The sequence below is a fragment of the Rosa rugosa genome, chromosome 3 (genome assembly GCF_958449725.1).
Source record: "Rosa rugosa chromosome 3, drRosRugo1.1, whole genome shotgun sequence".
In the NCBI taxonomy this organism is placed as follows: Eukaryota; Viridiplantae; Streptophyta; class Magnoliopsida; order Rosales; family Rosaceae; genus Rosa; species Rosa rugosa.
In genome coordinates this window covers 11,038,577-11,050,862 of record NC_084822.1, presented here as the reverse complement: position 1 = coordinate 11,050,862, position 12,286 = coordinate 11,038,577, and the positions used below count along the sequence as shown (strand labels likewise).

Here is a 12,286-nt window from a genome sequence, read left to right as displayed (position 1 = left end):
CCCATTTTAGGGGAGATTCTGCCGATTTTACTGTAGGATTTCACCTAACGTGGGCCCCACAGGCTCGTATCCGGATTTCGGGGTGAAACTTGAGTCGGATTCTGTCAAAAACAAAATGAATATTCAGCTGAAGAAAAACTACGATGATATAAGTTCATCAAGTACACATTACTCTTGAAATTTGGCTTACCTTCTGCAGTCTCTCTTTCCATCTTGTATTTGCTCAAACAGGCTCAGCTTCTCTGCCACCTGAATTCAAATAGTAACCCATTTTTTAGTCTAAGAGCTGAAAAGTTGTACCCTCATACCATTGACAAACAACCACTAAAGTGAGAGTGGCACCAACCTTTCAACTCTTGTCAGTACTTAACAACCAATCCCATTCTTGGTAAAATAAACCAAAACTACGATACCTTACTTAACAGACTTGGATCTACAATCCCATTGCTCCGGGGCTCCTTGTCTTCCTTGTTCCTTCCTTTCGCAAGTCGTGCAATGGCAGAAGTACACTGCAAGCAGAAGCTTAAAACTTTCTTTCAGTCATTCCAGTTTGTGACAAGACAGAGAAAAGAGGGATCAAAACAATATAGTAGCACATGCATGTCTGATAATCTAGAATCGGAAGAATAAAAAATTTCAAGAGAAAAAGGAGAAATGTAACTAGAGATGAGTTTCAGTACAAGCAGGATCAGCAATGATCGATCTAAAAGATGAGAAGTGCTTAGCTTCAAATGGGATGACTTGTGTACTTCCTTTGAGCCCCATATACAATGAAGCAATCCAATATAGATGAGCATTTCTGAATTAATGCACCTCAAGAGGGGAGAGAAAGAACTCACCAAGTTAATACCAAATAGTGCTATGATATTGTTGCCCCCAATCAAGTCTATATGCGTAGCATTTTTTTGCCGTCTGTATGTTTTCTAATCCACCAAGAGTGTAAAGAATCTGTTAAACACAGAAAGAAAAACATCAAAGACTTGCAGAGCCACTTCATATTTTAGGGTGAAATCAGAGACGGGTCATGTCAGATACATATTGTACAATGTCGTACATTTCACTTTAGCCTCTCAGGTCTCAAAACTGGTTTTATGCATTACCAAAAGACCTCAAACATGCACAACTTTATTTGAGGCCAATTGTTTAACATCATGTTTTTAATCATCAAAATCAACTAGAAAAAGTGCCAGCTCTTTGCTGCGGGACTTATTGTTACATGGTGGAGATTATGTTTGATTTTGTAACATTACATAGTAGAAATACCAATTGTCTTTGTTGAAATTTACAGATTTTATTTGGTTTGAACTTACTGATTCTGATGGAGAAATTCGTGTAACATGTTTTAATCATGCAGTTAAAGAATTCAACAACTTTTGAATTCTTTAGCTGTATGATTAGCACATGTTACACGAATCTCACCAGAATGAATAATTTCAAATCAAACTTGGTATACATAGTTTAATGAAGGAATAAACAGAATACAATAATGAGAAGTGTTTGATGGATGTTGCATAATGATACACGATCTGCATGGATATTCATCTCATGCTGCTGTTCCTCAGTCTAAGCTGTTATTGCCATATCACCTTGCTGATGAAAAGCTTTTCATTTTTTCATTAGGCACTCTATCCATGCTTCAGATGCCTGATATAACAATGCACATCAAGAACTGGTTAGAAAAACTGCTAAGACAGAAGTCAAGCTCTCAGTTGGTATATGAATCACAATAGAACTTTGAAGATTTTCCTACATGTACTCAAATTAAACGCTATCATAATATAAGAAGCAAGAAAATACAGAGCAACCAAAACTTGAACCACAAAGCTTACTTTGAATGGGTTCACTCAGTTATTCCTGTCGCATTGGCTTCTGTTCTCTTCATCTAAAAGCAATTCATAAGCAGCTTGAATGTTGATAAACCTAGCTCCAGCTGTTTCTCACTCGACCCTAACATCAAGATACTACCGTCAATTTCTTAATGTCATTATGGTCAGAACAGCTTAAGCACACATGACGACATATCATGTTAAAACAGAGCATGATTTCAATGATACCAAACAGAGCATGACGACATATCAGAGACTCAAAAAGTACATAAAGAATCCAACAGAAAAGGCTAAAAAGTTCTGATTAATTTTCAGAGACTATACACTTCTGCAACTATACTTCTGCTAATATTCCAAGACTAAAGACACACTCGAACTGATTAAGAATTAGGGGAAAATTCTACAATGTGTTAACGTATGACATGCATACAATTGCCTTAAAAGTGGTAAAATGAGTCATATCATGTTAAAACAGAGCATGATTTCATTATGGTCACCAAATGATATGCTAAGCACACATGACGACATATCATGTTAAAACAGAGCATGATTTCATTATGGTCACCAAATATGTACCTTACGCTCTGATACCAAACTGTCACGCCCCGAATTTTGAATAACCAATTCAAATCCGAAACATGAATAAACAATTAATACAAATAACGTTCTGAATTTTTTTCTCACAAACAAACATACCACTCGCCACTCAACACAAAAACTCGAAAACCTCGAGTTAATTATTACAATTCACTCTTACAAAGTAAAATTGCAAAGCTCTAAATGAGCATAACAAACCTCACAATATAATGCTGTAATTCACATAACACTACTCTAAGCAGCCCGATCACCGTCCTGGTTCTCCTGACCTGTAGGATTTCCCGCTACACAATTTGAATAGTGTACCGGGAGTTGCAACAACACAAAACCCGGTAAGCTTTTTACAGCCAGTATGAGTAAACAAGAAAGAACTGTTGATTTTAAATTACAATTCTTATAACTCAACAACACAACCAACAATCTCAACATCCACGACGCAAACGTCAAACCCATTCAATATCACCACTTTGGTCCTATCTCACAACACTATCACCACTTGGGTCCCATCCCATAACACGTTAGAGCTCTAACTGCCTCGTTACCTCTGACACCTTGGCCTAGGGTCAAGCAACGGCAAAAATACTTCGGTTAACACTATAACCGTCGCGCTTTGGACATCCCCGTCCTCAGCACCATATACTTCGGTTAATAATAAACCGTCGCGCTTTGGACATCCCCGTCCTCAGCACACAACTTCGGTTAATAATAAACCGTCGCACCTTGGACATCCCCGTCCTCAGTACACAAACACTCCGGTTATCCTTAACCGTCGAACTTCGGACACCTCATCCTCAGAACCCTACATTCTCTGACTCTATACATCCTCCAATGTAAATCATGAATATTAACAAGAACTCATCAATCATGTTCATCACATATAAATATGGTAAGTCACATGTCAATTTATAATAATTTAATCATCTCAATTTCACACTCTTCAATGTCACGCCATTCACATATAATCACGTAAATATATATATACGTAATTATCCGCTCAGGGATAATCACTAATACCAACTATAGTTCACACAAGAAAATCGTGAAATTCATTTTGTATAATTAAAATCATTTTACTTACCTATGGACCGTAATTGATCAAGTCCATATGATTTTAAAACAAATATTTATTCCATAAATATTTTCACGCAATTACGACAAAATAAGGTAATTAAATTTATTCGGTTCGTAATATGAACCACGTGAGGTTTACTCACCTCGATAATCCCGCTGCGTCTTCAATTCAGCTCAAAATACGATCCACAATCGTCCACCAACTCAAACCGTCAATAACCTAATCCAATAATGATCTTAACTTAGCCAACAACTCATAAATGTAATTAAACGACGATCCAACGGTCAGATCTGAATATAATGATGATCCAACGGTCGGATTCAAATTAAACGATGATCCAACGGTCGGATCTGAATTTAATGATGATCCAACGGTCGGATCCTCACGGATCGCCCTTAGGATCATCCTCCAAAATTATCACGAAGATCCAACGGTCAGATCTTCCTGAATCGCCCTTTCTAACATCTCCACAAAATTATATGAAAATCCGACGGTCGGATTCTCACGAATCGCCTTCCGAATAACTATTTCTCAATTATACGAAGATCCAACGGTCGGATCTTCGCCCGTGACCTCACAAAGTCATCGGGACAGTCATACGATCAACATACTAAAATTTGAAGTAAAACCGATGGTCTGATCTTCACAGATCGTAAACCGAAGATAAAACGTAAAAACCGTAAATAGTAACGTAAAAACGTAAATCCACTATTTATCAACTTTTTCTAACATGACCATGTTATATATCAAAACGCTCGTAAGGATGCGTAGATCATCACCTAGATAATAAAAACTCAAAATATGGTCGAATACGCCGCCACAAGCGGCGGTCAGTGGGCGGTCAACGGCGGTCAACGCGGCGGTCAACCACCTCCGATGCAAAAGTCGTCAACTACAAACTTGTTCAAAATGACGAGTTGATCCACTTTCATAACTAGCATGAAGTCTGAAAACGAAAGGAAGTGGTCGGAAATTACCTAGAACAGTCGAGGTGGCCGGAAAATTTCCAGAATCCGGCGAAATTTGCAGAATCCGGCAAGGCTTGATTTCGACGTCAAAACTTCAATTTCAGGCTTCGATTCCTTCTAGAGAGTTGTTAAGAAACTCAAGACGAACGCATTGGTTCAAGAATCACAGAAAAATATGGTCTGTAGCTCGAGATATACCGATCGAAAGCTTCGGTGGTCGGAAAATTTGCAGAATTTTGCAGAATCCGGCGAGGGCTCCGATCGACGTAAAAACTTCAATTTCAGGCCTCGATGCCTTCTAGAGAGTTGTTAACAACATCAAGGGGAACCCACTGGAAAAAGAATCAATCAAAACGATGCACTACAGCTCGAGATATACCGATCGAAGCTTCGGTTTTTCGATATGATCGGGTCTGGCTTCCAGCCGCCACCACGAGTAGCGCCGCCGTGCAAGGCCACTTCTGGGAGCTTCAGGACGTTGAGGCGAGCTCGTGGGTGAAGTTTGGTGAGGATTGTTGGCCGGTAGCTTGAGATATCAAGCTTGGAACCAAAACGAGCTCAAACCGGGCGGAGCTTCCCGCCGCCGCTGGTGGCCGTGTCGTGGTTCAAGGCTGCCACCTGCAGCTGCGCAAGGTCGAGGCGAAGCTATAGGAAGTGTTCTGGTCTTGATTGGTGGCCGGTGGAGTGAGAGAGAGTTTGGAGAAGTTTTGCTCTGTTTTGGGTGGTTTCGGACGTGAGAGAGAGAGAATTCGTTTCTTAGCTTAATTGATTCGTTCTTCCACTCATGCATAATCATGTTAAAGCACCGGCCTTCAAATTATGCAATTGTCCACTAACCTTAAATCACGGAACCGGTGTTTGCCACCAAATTGTTTGATTAAAAAAAACTAGGTTATTACAATCTACCCTCCTTAAAGAAATTTCGTCCCGAAATTTAAGCGCAAGTTAATTGCTCTCGATTACAGTTAACCTAACCATCGAATCTCCATCTTTCCCAAAACTGTAGTAATCTACAAAACCACAGCCCTTTGTATAAAAATACATTCCTATGGCCACTAAATCCTTTCATCACAAACGTAAACTCACACAACGAGAATTCACAAATGAAATCCTCATCCCCACTTAAGTCATCAACATGACATTCCTTCACCGCATCATTTCTCAAAATTACAACACAACAATTGCCTCAAGCAACCCACACTCAAATCACCACGTGGCATTGCACATATAGCTGTTTTCACACAGATCGTCATCCTGTACTGGCATACAAGCACAGTAAACACTCCCACAAAGCGTTTCGCTTCTCAATTAGCATCACTCAAAACAAATCATTCTCAAAAGCACGCCAATAAAACATGTCACCCAGTGATGATGACTTGGGCTTGCTCAATCCTTGGGCTAAGCATTAGGGCTGGCCAATTGGGCCGAAGAAACCGAACCATCCACATTTAGAACCGGCTCGAACCAATTTGGGTTTAACATTTGGGCCTACCATTCGGGCCGAACAATTGGGCTTACCATTTGGGCCTACCATTTGGGCTTACTATTTGGGCTTACTATTTGGGCCTACCAATCGGCCCACCAACTTCCAGCTCGGCTACGGTATGAATTTGTACATACCGTATATACGTATGCATACCGTACAGATCGTATATACGTATGCATACCGTACAACTGTATATTCGTATGCATACCGTACAGACCGTATATACGTATGCATACTGTACAACTGTATATAAGTATACATACCGTACAGACCGTATATACGTATGTATACCGTACATACCGTATATACGTCCGTATATCAAGCATATACGAGATCCAAAAATATTTGTAAGAGGTAAGGTTCGAACTCCCGACCTCAAACACGAAGGTTTTGCTCCCAACCACTGAAGCAAGAGCTGCCTTCATTAATATATGCTCACGTGTTATATTTATTATGTCATAAGCGACATAAATAAAATAACGGGGGAGGCAAGGTTCGAAACCTTAACCTGCTGCACAAGGGCTTTGCCCACCAACCACTGGAGCACAAGCTGTGCTTAATATAATGTGTACAAATGTTTTACTTATTATGTCATAAGCGAACATAATAAAAATAAACGAGAGGCAAGGTTCGAACCTCTGACCTCTTGTACATGAGCCTTGCTCTTCAACCACTAGAGCACCAGCTGCTCTCGTTACTATCCATGCAACTTCTTTTATTTATTCTATCATAAGCGATAGAATAACAACAAACTGTCGGTACACTCCACGTGCCACGACACGTCTCTTCCGTGATTTACGGAAAGCAAATCACTTTCGGCTAAAGCTGTCTGCCACAGCGTCTCGAGGTTCGGCCTGTCCCCTTACACGCTCAACACGCGCCAACAGCTTTTCCGGGTTTCGGGGCGACTTTAATCCAACGCGTGGATTCAAATTCTGAGATCGTTCATCCAACGGTGGAGATCTGCTCACCTTGTTCTATAAATAGGTGCATTCTGGAGAAAAACTGTTCACTCCAAAAGAAAAGAAATTTTTCTTCCGAGCTCAAGTCTTTCTCTCTCAACTCTTCAGCCTTTCTCTTCTCAAATCCTTTCTTCATCAATTTCAATCCTTCTCTTCTGATCTTCTCTCCCATCTAGTTGATTCAATCCCATCTTTCCTCTGAACTTTCAGATCTTCAATATTTTCCTCCAAATCTTCAATCCTTCTTTCTCAGATCTTTTCTTCCATTTGAAGATTCGATCTCATCTTTCCTCTGAGAATCTCAGATCTCCAATCACCAGTTCAACAACTCCAATCCTTCTAACAAAATCTCCCTCAAACACTAAACCATGTATTCCTCGATTTCCACATCCTCTCACCCCATGACCCAAGAGCCACGAACTCTGCAACTAATGGAGCTCCAAACCCCGCAACAAATGGAACCACAACAACAGCAACCAACAGAGGAGGGAGGAAACACCCAAGCAGCTGGAAGTAGTGCCAACATGGATTTCTGGCGAAGCCGTACCAGGTGGATTCCTACTCCAGAACAAATAAGAATCCTCAAGGATCTTTACTATGTCAAGGGATTTAAGTGCCCAACTACAGAGCAGATTCACGAGATCTGTCTCCAGCTGAACCAGTATGGGCATGTTGAGGGTAAGAACATTTACTTTTGGTTCCAGAACGTCAGGGCTCGAGAGAAGCAGATGAATAGGTGTAATCAGGCTGCTCCAGTGCCCATGAGAACTAGTTCTCTTGGTACTGGTAGATCCATTGATCTCAATTTTGGGTCCACTGGTTCTACTGGTGCTGGTGGATCCATCGACATCAATTTTGGGCCAGCTGGTGGATCCATTGACATCAATTTTGGGTCCACTAGTTCTACTGATGATGGTAGATCCATTGATCTCAACTTTGGTTCCACCTATTCTACTGGTAATGAAGGATTTCTTGATTTAAATTCTGTTTCATATTCTTCCTCACACTTCAACACTAATACTAGTACAACTCTTTTGGCACAACAGGAGGACAAACATCCCTGCAACAACGAGGAGGAGATCACCAGGAGGTTCAAACTCTTCCTCTGTTCCCCGTGCACGGCGAGGACGTCTTTGGTAACCTGAAGGCTACTTCCGAGGAAGGTAGCGCTTTTGGTTACTATTCTGGTGGCTCAGGCGGTTACCACAGTGGCTCAAACGTTTCTCTTGAGCTCAGCCTCAACCCATCCGGAGCTGCTGACTAGGCTTAGTATAGCATAGTCCTCGCTTTTTTTTTTCTTTTTTTTTTTCTTTTTTTTTTTGTAATATAAACTCAATAAGATGGTGTGCATGTTTTCTTTCCTGTTTGTTTAACCAACAACAACACCAAGGATCGAACCTTGGTCACCCAATACTGTTTTCAAAACCATAAACAACTCTACTGCACACATCTTTCATAATGATTTATCACAAACAATCAATTAAGTTGCACAGAGGTCAAGCTAGTATCCTCTGAGTCAAACCAAACACAATAATTTCGTCGCTAGAATTAGGGATTAATAAAGCTAAACACTTCCTGAGTTAACTAGGAAAACTCACATCCTTAGAGTTACTCGTGCTAGTCTTATAAAATCTCAACCATTCCCTCTAAAACATGCTCCATCAAACTTACCATAATTCAACCCTAAGATTTCACGATTCATACGTCGAATCAACTCCATACCGCATAGTAATTCACTTGAACCACTATGGATACCCAATCATGTCACTATCATCAATACCCAAAATTGTATTTAACCATTTCACCTAAAATCCATAACCATAGAAACACACTCTCGTCCAAGATCATTAACAAAGAGTTGATTCTAATTCTCCCCATTATCTATCAACTAAAAATCAAACTCTATTTCAAAACTTTAAGTGTCCCGTCTACATAAACTTAAAACACAAAACAACCTCAAATATATAGTCGTTCGTCTCAATCACTCAAACACGAGATCAAACTCCTTTCTCACAACTTAAACCCTGCTCATCAACTTACAAACACATGGAAGAATTAACCACAATAATTCATTCCCAAACCGCAATACTACCCACCACTCCACATGAGTCAAGAATCAAATCAAAAACATCTGTATATCCAACCTAATAAGGCAAAAATTCCATCAATTCATACTCGTATCCACACTAGGTACGTGCATAGGCCAACATCATGCCTTCAACCAAACACCTCAACATCCAAAAGAACCTCACTTCCATAAAACAATCACCCTAACTCAATAGAGTTAAATCCGAAGGTTTCCATCCCTTAAAGATTATAACTCGCGGTAACTGAACTTATTCAAATACGAACCTACAAGACAACTCTGTAGTTCTAAGTACTACTCCTTCGAATATTCAACACCTAAGAAATATAGTATGCTTGGCTAATACACGTATAACACTTAAAACACAGTATAAGTCAAATACAAGTCCATATTAACCAAGTCAATACTACAGGGAAGGTGTTAACGTTCCTAAAACGACTTAGCGGCCTAAACAACTTCCAACACTCACACATACCCAATGACTTAGCCAATACCGAAGAGCGCACGATGGGGATCCGCTGCAGACGGGCCATCACTCGGAAGGTATTGACACGTCACCAAATATGTACCTTACGCTCTGATACCAAACTGTCACGCCCCGAATTTTGAATAACCAATTCAAATCCGAAACATGAATAAACAATTAATACAAATAACGTTCTGAATTTTTTTCTCACAAACAAACATACCACTCGCCACTCAACACAAAAACTCGAAAACCTCGAGTTAATTATTACAATTCACTCTTACAAAGTAAAATTGCAAAGCTCTAAATGAGCATAACAAACCTCACAATATAATGCTGTAATTCACATAACACTACTCTAAGCAGCCCGATCACCGTCCTGGTTCTCCTGACCTGTAGGATTTCCCGCTACACAATTTGAATAGTGTACCGGGAGTTGCAACAACACAAAACCCGGTAAGCTTTTTACAGCCAGTATGAGTAAACAAGAAAGAACTGTTGATTTTAAATTACAATTCTTATAACTCAACAACACAACCAACAATCTCAACATCCACGACGCAAACGTCAAACCCATTCAATATCACCACTTTGGTCCTATCTCACAACACTATCACCACTTGGGTCCCATCCCATAACACGTTAGAGCTCTAACTGCCTCGTTACCTCTGACACCTTGGCCTAGGGTCAAGCAACGGCAAAAATACTTCGGTTAACACTATAACCGTCGCGCTTTGGACATCCCCGTCCTCAGCACCATATACTTCGGTTAATAATAAACCGTCGCGCTTTGGACATCCCCGTCCTCAGCACACAACTTCGGTTAATAATAAACCGTCGCACCTTGGACATCCCCGTCCTCAGTACACAAACACTCCGGTTATCCTTAACCGTCGAACTTCGGACACCTCATCCTCAGAACCCTACATTCTCTGACTCTATACATCCTCCAATGTAAATCATGAATATTAACAAGAACTCATCAATCATGTTCATCACATATAAATATGGTAAGTCACATGTCAATTTATAATAATTTAATCATCTCAATTTCACACTCTTCAATGTCACGCCATTCACATATAATCACGTAAATATATATATACGTAATTATCCGCTCAGGGATAATCACTAATACCAACTATAGTTCACACAAGAAAATCGTGAAATTCATTTTGTATAATTAAAATCATTTTACTTACCTATGGACCGTAATTGATCAAGTCCATATGATTTTAAAACAAATATTTATTCCATAAATATTTTCACGCAATTACGACAAAATAAGGTAATTAAATTTATTCGGTTCGTAATATGAACCACGTGAGGTTTACTCACCTCGATAATCCCGCTGCGTCTTCAATTCAGCTCAAAATACGATCCACAATCGTCCACCAACTCAAACCGTCAATAACCTAATCCAATAATGATCTTAACTTAGCCAACAACTCATAAATGTAATTAAACGACGATCCAACGGTCAGATCTGAATATAATGATGATCCAACGGTCGGATTCAAATTAAACGATGATCCAACGGTCGGATCTGAATTTAATGATGATCCAACGGTCGGATCCTCACGGATCGCCCTTAGGATCATCCTCCAAAATTATCACGAAGATCCAACGGTCAGATCTTCCTGAATCGCCCTTTCTAACATCTCCACAAAATTATATGAAAATCCGACGGTCGGATTCTCACGAATCGCCTTCCGAATAACTATTTCTCAATTATACGAAGATCCAACGGTCGGATCTTCGCCCGTGACCTCACAAAGTCATCGGGACAGTCATACGATCAACATACTAAAATTTGAAGTAAAACCGATGGTCTGATCTTCACAGATCGTAAACCGAAGATAAAACGTAAAAACCGTAAATAGTAACGTAAAAACGTAAATCCACTATTTATCAACTTTTTCTAACATGACCATGTTATATATCAAAACGCTCGTAAGGATGCGTAGATCATCACCTAGATAATAAAAACTCAAAATATGGTCGAATACGCCGCCACAAGCGGCGGTCAGTGGGCGGTCAACGGCGGTCAACGCGGCGGTCAACCACCTCCGATGCAAAAGTCGTCAACTACAAACTTGTTCAAAATGACGAGTTGATCCACTTTCATAACTAGCATGAAGTCTGAAAACGAAAGGAAGTGGTCGGAAATTACCTAGAACAGTCGAGGTGGCCGGAAAATTTCCAGAATCCGGCGAAATTTGCAGAATCCGGCAAGGCTTGATTTCGACGTCAAAACTTCAATTTCAGGCTTCGATTCCTTCTAGAGAGTTGTTAAGAAACTCAAGACGAACGCATTGGTTCAAGAATCACAGAAAAATATGGTCTGTAGCTCGAGATATACCGATCGAAAGCTTCGGTGGTCGGAAAATTTGCAGAATTTTGCAGAATCCGGCGAGGGCTCCGATCGACGTAAAAACTTCAATTTCAGGCCTCGATGCCTTCTATAGAGTTGTTAACAACATCAAGGGGAACCCACTGGAAAAAGAATCAATCAAAACGATGCACTACAGCTCGAGATATACCGATCGAAGCTTCGGTTTTTCGATATGATCGGGTCTGGCTTCCAGCCGCCACCACGAGTAGCGCCGCCGTGCAAGGCCACTTCTGGGAGCTTCAGGACGTTGAGGCGAGCTCGTGGGTGAAGTTTGGTGAGGATTGTTGGCCGGTAGCTTGAGATATCAAGCTTGGAACCAAAACGAGCTCAAACCGGGCGGAGCTTCCCGCCGCCGCTGGTGGCCGTGTCGTGGTTCAAGGCTGCCACCTGCAGCTGCGCAAGGTCGAGGCGAAGCTATAGGAAGTGTT

At 40.6% G+C, this 12,286-nt stretch overlaps 3 long non-coding RNA genes across 3 annotated transcripts; all 3 read right to left on the bottom strand.

Moving 5' to 3' along the window:
• Positions 1-225: 225 nt before the first annotated feature.
• Positions 226-2,046, bottom strand: LOC133740626 (uncharacterized). The gene is made up of 3 exons (XR_009861342.1): positions 1,830-2,046; positions 840-1,644; positions 226-509 (listed from the first exon to the last, which is right to left on the bottom strand). It is a non-coding gene; the product is annotated as an uncharacterized LOC133740626 (long non-coding RNA).
• A 399-nt stretch (positions 2,047-2,445) lies between these two features.
• Positions 2,446-5,003, bottom strand: LOC133735138 (uncharacterized). The gene is made up of 3 exons (XR_009858773.1): positions 4,473-5,003; positions 3,638-3,714; positions 2,446-2,707 (listed from the first exon to the last, which is right to left on the bottom strand). It is a non-coding gene; the product is annotated as an uncharacterized LOC133735138 (long non-coding RNA).
• Positions 5,004-7,989: 2,986 nt separating this feature from the next.
• LOC133741410 (uncharacterized) lies at positions 7,990-11,906 on the bottom strand. The gene is made up of 3 exons (XR_009861892.1): positions 11,637-11,906; positions 10,802-10,878; positions 7,990-9,871 (listed from the first exon to the last, which is right to left on the bottom strand). It is a non-coding gene; the product is annotated as an uncharacterized LOC133741410 (long non-coding RNA).
• Positions 11,907-12,286: the final 380 nt, after the last annotated feature.